Here is a 10,597-nt window from a genome sequence, read left to right as displayed (position 1 = left end):
ACCCCACACGATTTCCCGCGTTTATGTCAAAAAAGCAAGATGGCCGACAACGTAAACAGAGGCAAGTAGTTAATGATAGTTATGATTTACTAATAGAAGTACTAAATGTAGGAATATCATGACTCATGTCTTCAAATATTGTAGCGTGTATGTCTGTCAATTTTTCTCGTAATTGATACTGAGTTTTTATTAAATTCATATCGTTATTTTACACCAAAGAATCGAAATGTTTTATGCATTTATTTTATGTATTTATTTCCAAAATTCTAGTTGCAAGTACTGTTATAACGAAATCATATTTTCCGGCGTTTGGAACTGTCAGCCTTTAAAATTACAAATCGTTATTGTGTTTTTATATCTAATGTTTTGGCAGAAGAGTATTCGAGTATCAATCAATACATTATTTCTATGCCCCACATTTGAAGAAAACTATTTTTTTTATGTTTGTTTTTAGAGTAAATGTATCTCTCTTTTCAAGGAAAATTCTAATCTTACACATTTCCGCTTCTTTCGCTATATATTTGTTTTCGTACTTCTTCTACTTCGTACTTATAATGAGAATGCTCCTCGAGTAGGGAGCGAACCCACGAACTCCCGATCGCTAGGCGGACACCTCATCCACTACACCACCGCGATAGTATATACGGATGCCTTCTGTATATTTATTTATGGCATAGATTTTACTTTATTACACAGTGTACATAGCTTTATAATTAATTTTCAATTGTAAACACAAACCTGAAAACTATCACTCAATTTCAGAGTGAACAGCATTTGATTGTGTAGCCCCACGATAGACAAAGTTATAAAGAAATGGACGGACTTTAAGGTATATTAACAAATGAAATCTCATGACCCTTACTTACTAACTTACTCTTACCACAAAATGATTATAAAAAATTCACAATGTCAGTCACATGTAAGATTTTTAAAATGAAAGTTAGACTGGGAGCAAAAGGTTAATTTTGTACTTTGAGTTATACATAAATACATTTCTAATGAATTTGCACGGAATAATCATTAGGAATAATAATTGTTGTGTATTGTGTGTTTGCTGTTTTCTATTGACAATTCCAGTCCAGTTCATGTATGTAAATATTTTTTAACATATTATGACATATATTTAACATAATTATTTCTTATATTTAGGTTTTTGGTATCCATTCATCACTTTTTTCGTTCAACTGTGGAATGTTTGAATTTGAACACTTTGTACTTTCTTTTCAGACGCACAAAAACAACCATGTGTGAATGATGAGATCTCATCCATCACATCAGTTGAACAAAAGTTGGTAAGATAATTAATCAAGTACACAGTATAAAGTTAGCACATTTATTCGTGTAGGTGTGTCAATGTTACAAAACACATAAAATAAATAAGGTTTAACAACGTTATCATAATCACAAATTAATTATGTGTCATAAATATCGTTATTTATTAAGTTACTTGGTTACAGATACATTTCAAATTGTAATAAATGCATAAATCAAAATATCTTTTTGTCATTGAATGTACATGTTTGTATGTATGACAGCTCATAAAGATCGATTGTCTTTATTTATTAATGAATATTTAGTCCGCAGTCTAAAGTCTATTTAGTCCGCACAGGCTAATCAGGGACAATTTTCTGCCTAAACTGGATTTTTGCTAAGAAGAGTCTTTTTTAAAACGCAACATATAATACAAGCTGAAAGTGTCGTCCCTGATTGGCCTGTGTAGACTGCACAGGCAAATCTGGGACGACACTTTACGCACATGCATTAAACCCCATTTTCTCAGAGCGCGACTCATATATAAAGTTATTATGGTGATTTATTAAATACATGTTATTTAAAAACAAGAAACCGTCGGAGACGGTTGATGCTCCCCAAAGTTGTTTTTTGTCACAATATTGCACTATATATTCAGATAAAAAGAAACGTTTTGAGGGCACAGTAGTTGGGGGGGGGGGACAATAATTTTTTATAGACAATTTCAAAGGGCCATAACTCTGTGAAATATCATCTTACCAGAATCCGCTGATAATATGCACATCTCCTCTTGGTCGTGAAGCTTCCCATAAAGTTTCATTGAATTCCGGTTATTAGTTGCTGAGAAATAGCCCGGACAAGAATTGCACTATATGTACAGTTTATGGAAAATTTCAAGGGCCATAACTCTGTAATAAATCATCCGACCAGAACCTGCTAATAATATGCACATCTCCTCTTGGTAGTGAAGCTTCCCATAAAGTTTCATTGAATTCGGGTCATTAGTTTCTGAGAAATAGCCCGGACAAAAATTGTCCACGGACGGACAGACAGACGCATGGACAGACGAAGCGGTGACTATATGCTCCCCAAAAAATTAATTTTGGGGGAGCATAAAAAAGGTTAATCACATTTCACAATACCATTTGTAAAAATCAATTGAATATGAATTTTTTTTAGTAAATACAAAAAAGTTATTGTTTTTTTTTACATGGACTTGTAGAAAATAAATTAACGAGTATACATAAGCTAAAATAACATATTGGATTACTTATGTTATTTTACGAGTCATATTCATTCATATATAATCATTATAGGAAATCCGCAAAACAGCGCATGTGAGGCCCAGTCATTTGAGCGGGTAAAAAAAAAAAGATGTGAGTTCCATGAAAATTAAAGATTAACTTATGAAGTGTAGATCATGAATGTGTAATAATGAATTAACAATCCATCTTTACATAAATGATACAATTCATTCTCAAGAATTTTGTATATGAAACTATTAGTTCCAACAGAACCTTGTCTGATGTGCAGTATACACAGTACATGCTCTTTAAAGAACAAACAGAAACCACATCTCTTTATGTTACAATGTTAACCTTTTATTTCATCACTTGTCGTACAAATACAAATTTTATTAACATAAAATGTATTTCATTTTCAGATAGTGTTCCACTTCATTGTTCCCTAGCTGTAGAGTTGTTGGAGAAAACCCTGTATTGTTATGTTACAAAGATAATTAAATAAAGGAGTATAATTTATTTTCACTTTGTTATACTATAAAAGAAACATGTAATCATCCTACGCATTGCATAAATGCTTATTGTAAAAAGTGTGTCTTTAATGAAAAAAATCCAAAAAAGAACAGCAGAAATTGTCAATATCCACACTTTTACAAAGATGTTGACCACACTTCACCGAAATGCAGCAGCTCATAGACAAGAAATCATTAACTTATTAAGTTATTTTGTATCATTAGCAGAAACTTAATGACCATCTTTCATCAACAAAGAGTCAAATATTGAATATTAACACATGTCGCCGAACATAGACTGACCACATTGACTCACCTATAGCACTTCGTGCACATGTGAGCATAAAATAGCAACTACATAAATAAGTTAATGATGTGTTGTCCATATAAGCTGCATTTTGGTCCTGTTGTGGACTGTGCACAACGCCATCCACTTCTTGTGCCTAAGTAAGTTGTTCAGGCAGTGGCACCTGCTAATCTATGCATAAGTTGTGCAGGCGCATTCATGCAGGCGCATTCATGCAGCCACTGCTTGACAGCACTCATCGAGTCTCATGAATAAACAACCGCCAGTTTTATGCGGACACCTGTCAATAGAGAATAACAATCAATATTAACTAGTGATTTAATTACAATATCCAATTTATTATCAAAACTAATGATTATTATGCATTTTATTTAATTGATTTACATTTTCAGATAATAATTAAATTTAAGACTAAAATGGGTCAAGAAATAAATTCATTAAACAAAATTTGCAATAATCTATGGCATCCATTTTTATCAAAACATGCACGTGCATATGAAAGCAACTTTAAAATCTGTATCAAATGTTTTTTTTAACTACATGTGTCTCCTTCACTGATGCCCCCATGTCACGTTGAGATACACAAACAAGTCCATCAGTCATTAAAAGACAAATTTCTTCAGTACAAACAACTTGTGTATATATGCTCAAAACTTGAAAACAAATAACAAAACAAATTTAATTACTCATTTGTGTACAGCTACAATTCATTAACACATTAAGGTCATTCAGCAGTTGCTGTTATGCACAATCTACCCACAGATGAACAGACAGACACAGAGGACGAACAGGTGCAATTCTTACGGCTTTCCACCGTGTACGTTTACTAAATTGTTATGATGTAGATGTGACGATTACAATTATGCGCTAAAGATTATTAAAACCATAAAGCATCACACTTTTTATCCAATATTTTGTGGGGAGATTTATTTTGTGCTTATTAAATGGTGTCTTATGTTGATTAACTGAATGTGTTTAACTGTTTTGAACTAAATAAACATACATGTAGTAAGTTTACATACCTAAATCTACTCTTTGGCAGTCCAAAAGCCCTATCAACCACAGTACACTTGACTGGGCATTGTTGTACCTATTGTTGATAGCCGGAGTCCCCCAGTAGGTGTCTCTTGTGGTTTTCTTCCAGAAAAGTCTAATAACAAATTTATAATAAGCTAAGTTTAAGTTGGAAAAATCATTGGTTAAACGGTTTATGAAGGTAGCTATAGGATGTTCGCAAGCTTAACGCAATCTTAAATTCATTTAAATTATAAATTTTAACATTGATATGCATATTTTATTTGTTGATACAGTGTGTACACACATACAGAAATATAATTGAATCTTTTATGTTGTTGAAAGAAATTAAAAGTAAAATTATGTATGCACATTAAACACATTATATTTTAGTAATGTGCAATGCATTGATGTAAAAAATAAAATATTTGCATCATCATAACAGTAGTATTCCACTTTTTCCTAGCCAATACTAGCCATAATCCCTCTAATGGTATATCCATAAAAGCACATTATTTATTGTCATACCTTCAAACCACGGACAAAGACAGAGGCGTTGTGTGTGTTGACCCAAGCCACTTTGACACAATCTCAATGAACCTGCAAATAAACTATACTTTAATATGTGAAATGTGTTTCACTAACTTTGTTGAATGATTGGGACATCTATTTAATTCACATGTTTTATGATTTAACACTATTAGTTAAGCCACTTCTGACTGACAAGTGACATTGTCATTGGTAAGAGCGTAACTAGATCAAAATATAACTTTGCTACCTTGCATCTCACCGTGCAGTGTGAGATATATGTTGCTCAGCTACTGTATATATTACTGTACAATTCATAAATCTAATATTGACAGAGCATTGATATTCAAATGTTGGGATTGCAAAGTTTATGACTTATAATCGTTGGGGCAGATATTGCAGACATTATACAGTGCATTATTTATTATTCATTAGATAGAAAAAAACTTCAAAACTTTATGCGCAAAAGGCATATCAGGATATTGCGTCGACAACTAACTTACATAGCAGCGTCCGAAATGTGAAATATCCGAATGCTAGTTCACCCGTTAACATTCAATATTTAATGACAAATGAACTGTTTTACTTCAAAAGAAACCATAAAACATTTGTTTTGATAGAAATTAAATAAAGATAACTAAATACTTACCTATTTAACGAATTAATTATCCAAGCATCACAAGTTTCATTTCCCTTGGACGTTTAATGCAGAGAATGATATAACGAATATATTTAACGTTATCAAACATAAATACGTCCAATATTTCTCCATCACGGAGATCGCTAAATCCTTTCTTTCTCGAAACATTCTCATCTCTCTTGGTTGACCAACGTTTAAAGCGCGTGCGGCCGCTATGTTTACGAACGCTAAGTGTGGTCTTACCCAGTCGTAGCTTTAAGCACAAATCTTACGACATCTTAGCTGCGATTTCTTTGATAAAACGGTACGCAGTACTTACGATAAGCGTACTAAAAAATCCTACGAATCTTACGTAAGATCATGCTAAGATCTGTGGACCGTTTTACTAACAGAGTTACGCTAGCGTATGTCTACGATTTTCGTAATTCCTTGCGTACGTTTGAAATTTTTGCGCAAATGCGTTTTACTAAAAAATGCGTACGTAAGTTTTACGTAAGTTTTAACGCAACTTTACGAACAAAAAAAGCATGCGTAAGCATTCAGTATTTTCGTAAATAAGGCCGCGTTATTTCCGAGAAGGAACGCTCGAAGGAGAAATCCAAGGATTTTTAGAGATCGACCAAACTATCTAAATGTTCTGACAGAGCAAGAAATACAGCGAAAGTATAGACTGTCAAAAACACAAATCTACACAGTCCATGAATTAATTAAGGACGACATATCGCCGCAATGTAACAGAAGTCACCCATTGTCGTCAATGACGAAGGTAATATAGATTAACATATTTTGATTTTGTTGTATCATTTGAAATGACAACTTGTTAGAGTGACAGTTTGCCGCATTCAGAAAAGTACGTGTCAAAATAATGCATTTGCCCTTTTTGGAACTGATAACGCTATTAAAATACACAAGTATTCTTTTATTTTGTAACATCTATGATTCATTTTCGAGTGTTACTGAGTTTGTAGAACGCAATATTAACTGGATATGGGGAACTACATACGTATTACTGTAAAAAGGATTTTCATCCGAAATCTGTATCCGAATAGTGAATCTCATCCCCCTTTGTTTGGAAAACATTCTTTGACAAGTTACCTATGGAATATGCCAGAGTTTGGTATATAACCTTGTTGAAAAGATATTGATCTCTTTGATCGATTTTACAAAATGCAGTAAGGTTATTTTATCAGATAATGGCATGTTAATAATGTAGCTTGTTGTGGCATCCAACGAAGACGATTTCACAATGAAATGGAATTACTGCAGTATGGTTTGATTCTGTGTACAGCTATTGAATTGGTATTGTTCAGATATGTTTTTAAATATATTAAGTATAAAACCCTACTGTATCCGTATAATCATACATTAATTGTATTGTCCAGCAATGTCATTTTGTCTTAGAGATAATTTAATTTGTTCATTTGAAGCATAAAAAAATCTGACACTCATTGTCATTTCAAACCATAGTTTATTAAACTCATCCAGGAAATTCCTTAGTAAGCTCGTCACAGGCTTGCTTACTAACAAAATTCCTGAACTCCTATTTTTTTCAAAGTATATCACTATCTAAATGTATATGTCTTGCAATATTTTAACAAATGCTGGGTCAACTTTTAAGAAATAACACGATACACAACACGCATGACCCAGTTGACAGTGATTATGCTGTCTTTAAGACTGAAATCTTCACGGAGTAAAGGGCAACTTCCCTACAAAGTTCATGTAGTTCGATACCATAATTCAATAAAACGTATGAAAAAACATTATTACCGTTCTTGACGTTACATTCTGCATCAAGACTAACTGTCCAGCGCCGTTTGAAACCTTTTCAACTAACTGACATTTTAAACATACGAGTGATTTCATTGGTCCAATGCGGAGGTGTGTCTTTACGACTGGAGATTTCCCAGCATTTGTAAAAATATTGCAAGACATATACATTTCCAGAAAGGAAATTCATTTCTGCGTTGAATAAGACCGAGATCGTGAAAATCGCTGCACAATTGATGAAGATATGGCTGTTCAAAGCGATGCACCCCGTTTTGGGGTGATTTTGAGTTGCATACCTTGTTATATATATATTTGATAGTGAATTTTTTTTTTCCAGAAATGTTAATTTTTCGTTATAATATGATTATTTATCATTCAAAATGATGTTTTCACTAATTAATATCATAGCCACACGCTAACCACCTGTGCACAGGAGCAGCTTCGTTGAGAGAGTCATCTTTCAGAGACATTGTATACTGATATACACACCATTCGTAAGTCTGCATCCATTACAACAAGAAAAATTCTCATCTGGAACAAACAAAGGTAAAATGGTAGGGCAGCCTATAACACCTGGCACCGATGCATGGATGCAGATGCAAAGCAGATTGGCAAGATGTGGGGACAGCTGGAGAGACTCGCCCAGATCCGAGATGATTGGAGGAAGCTGGTTGGGACCAAAGGCGAAGATGAAATGAGATTAAATGTGTCTTGTTCTGTAAAAATTGGGCAAGATGCATATTCGTAAAGTGTCGTCCCAGATTAGCCGGTGCAGTCCGCACAGGCTAATCAGGGACGACATTTTCCGCTTTAATGGTATTTTCCGTTTAAAGAAAGTCCCTTTTTACCGAAAATCTAGTTTAAGCGTAAATTGTCGTCCATGATTAGCCTGTGCAGACTGCACAGGCTAATCTGGGACGACACTGTACGCACATGCATTATCCCCAGTTTTCTCAGCAACGCGTATCAAATAATGTTCAAACACTGCTTTTAATTATAAAAGGGCGATATTTTTGATGTTCATCTTTTACACTTTTATTCTTCTAAATTTTAACAAATGATAAATCAAGTAAATGTTCTGACATATTGCTGTAATCATTCAATTATTTACACTACAGTTGCATCAAAATATCATCCGATGCCTTAGTTTGTAATATAATCCAGACCTCTGGGCTTACAAGTTTATCTTTAATTCATAATGAACATTTTCAATTTCAATGAAAGAGATTTCAAAATTTAAATCATTGTTTATTTGTAAATCTGGTAAGTAAGCATCAGCGTACTTACTTGGGTCATAACAAAATGTGTTCAGTTTCTTAAAACATACACATAAGAAAGCATTTGTTTCAATTTCTAAATTTTATTTACCGTGTATAATGTTAGTTATATTATTTATAAAATCATGCTTTTTACTTCCATCCCAATAACTACTTTGCTCTCGAATCGACCCTTTATTATTTTCGGGGTCTGTCACATAAATAAGTTCAAAATTCAGACAGCAATTTGAATCAGAAAACGAAATGCAAAATTCTCTAGAACTAAACTTCTTTAACCGTGCTAACTTTACGGACTCAACCACAGATGTATCTTTAAACGTAAGATATATGGTATCAGAAAGCGCCCAGTAAAAAGGAATAAAGTCTATGAATGACCTTGACTTACTAAAGTTTGATCGAATTTTGACTTAAAACTGGGTTATCCAACTACATGTATTAAGTTTTTACTGAAAGATATGCGTGTAGGAGCTGTGGGAGGAGGAAGGAAACCCCACCTATCCGGTATGGTGACCACCAACCAAACTCATATGTGCCGGGTCGCCTAAGTGAGAAACGCTTGTACCAACCACCAACCACTGCGCTGACCGGACAGTCAAATTTATCTTCATTTGAACTTCCAGCTTCCGGGTGCAAAGCTCTATCCGGTGTCGTACATAGGCGGTAAAAAATGTGATGGTACGCTCTCATGCCAGCACGGTCATCGCTATCTGAGTTTGTTCCTGTCGTTTGCTTATCCATGGTAACGTCAACTTTCCCGGCTCTTACCTCCCTGCCGTAACTAAGAGTTTGTCACGAACTACATGGGAAGAGGACAAAGACAGCTGCCCCTTACCCTAACCCTCTTACCACCCCCCATGCGCATTACAATACCATGCCTCGCCCGTTGTCGTTGTCCTCTTTCCGAACTTCATAGGCCATTTTCTTTCGACTTCTAAAGTGACGCATCAACGGGTAGAATTCTCGTATTTTCTTCTCGAATTCCTCGAGGAACTGTTCGCTGATATTATGGTTCGCGTTCTGAAAAAAACTGGGCATAATTCATGTGCGTAAAGTGTCGTCCCAGATTAGCCTGTGCAGTTCGCACAGGCTAATCAGGGACGGCACTTTCCACCTAAATTGGATTTTTGCTAATAAGAGACTTAATTCAAACGAAAAATGTCATACAAGCGGAAAGTGTCGTCCTTGATTAGCCTGTGCGGACTGCTCAGGCTAATCTGGGACGACACTTTACGCACATGCATTATGCCCAGTTTTCTCAAAACACGACAAATATAATGCGTTTGGCAAACTTCGTACATTTTCAACGTGATCACAGGTTAAGAATATATATCATAACGCAAAACTAGGTCTACTCCAGATAAACAATGTAATACATCATACTAAATAGATTATGCAATTATATAGAAATTATCATAGAGAAACTTTGAATATTATTAATTAATATGCATGTTTTATGCTCAGAATCACGGAATTCAAAGTATAAAACGAAGATCATTGTTTAAACTTTCAATAAATCAACATGCAAAGATGATTAAGTATCGTGGCAGCATACATTCTAGCAAACTCTCGCCAAACTGTCATATTATCGGAACCATAATGTTAGAATTATGCATAGATAAATTAAAAACAGATCAAGAATTAGTCATGCTAAGATGTTATGTCTGTTCAAGATGTTATAATTAGATGTAAGCTTATGCAACATTGCATGCTAATTAGTTACACCTTCAAGTTAAAAGGGCCGCATTCGAGTGATATCGTTAATAAATACATTTTAAATGGTGTGAAGATGATAATTAATTTCAATTTAAGTGCTTTCACATCAAATGCCATACATTATTCTCGATCACAATGCAATACTATGTCAAAAAGACACTGATGAAAAACATACGCTATTTGGAGTTCAATGAACCCAGAAATACACATTCAAAACAACATATAACAATGGGGCTCTCAGATCGCATCTAATTGAATGACCCATGCTCTTTGAAAAGGAGGTTTAATGCATGTGCGTTAAGTGTCGACCAAGATTATCCTGTGCAGTCCGCACAGGCTAATCA

At 34.3% G+C, this 10,597-nt stretch overlaps 2 long non-coding RNA genes across 3 annotated transcripts; one reads left to right on the top strand and one right to left on the bottom strand.

The window, feature by feature from the left end:
* The first annotated feature begins 441 nt into the window (after positions 1 to 441).
* LOC127842000 (uncharacterized) lies at positions 442 to 3,067 on the top strand. Its single transcript, XR_008031448.1, has 4 exons — positions 442 to 829; positions 1,228 to 1,292; positions 2,568 to 2,611; positions 2,915 to 3,067. It is a non-coding gene; the product is annotated as an uncharacterized LOC127842000 (long non-coding RNA).
* On the bottom strand, positions 1,320 to 9,641 carry LOC127842001 (uncharacterized). 2 transcript variants are annotated; one of them, XR_008031450.1, is made up of 5 exons: positions 9,411 to 9,641; positions 5,503 to 7,794; positions 4,854 to 4,925; positions 4,334 to 4,461; positions 1,320 to 3,591 (listed from the first exon to the last, which is right to left on the bottom strand). It is a non-coding gene; the product is annotated as an uncharacterized LOC127842001 (long non-coding RNA). The 2 variants fall into 2 exon arrangements; XR_008031449.1 differs by having other exon boundaries at positions 9,035 to 9,640.
* Between the last annotated feature and the right edge of the window lie 956 nt (positions 9,642 to 10,597).

The sequence above is a fragment of the Dreissena polymorpha genome, chromosome 8 (assembly GCF_020536995.1).
Source record: "Dreissena polymorpha isolate Duluth1 chromosome 8, UMN_Dpol_1.0, whole genome shotgun sequence".
NCBI classification, from domain to species: Eukaryota; Metazoa; Mollusca; class Bivalvia; order Myida; family Dreissenidae; genus Dreissena; species Dreissena polymorpha.
This window is presented reverse-complemented; position numbering and strand designations above follow the sequence as displayed.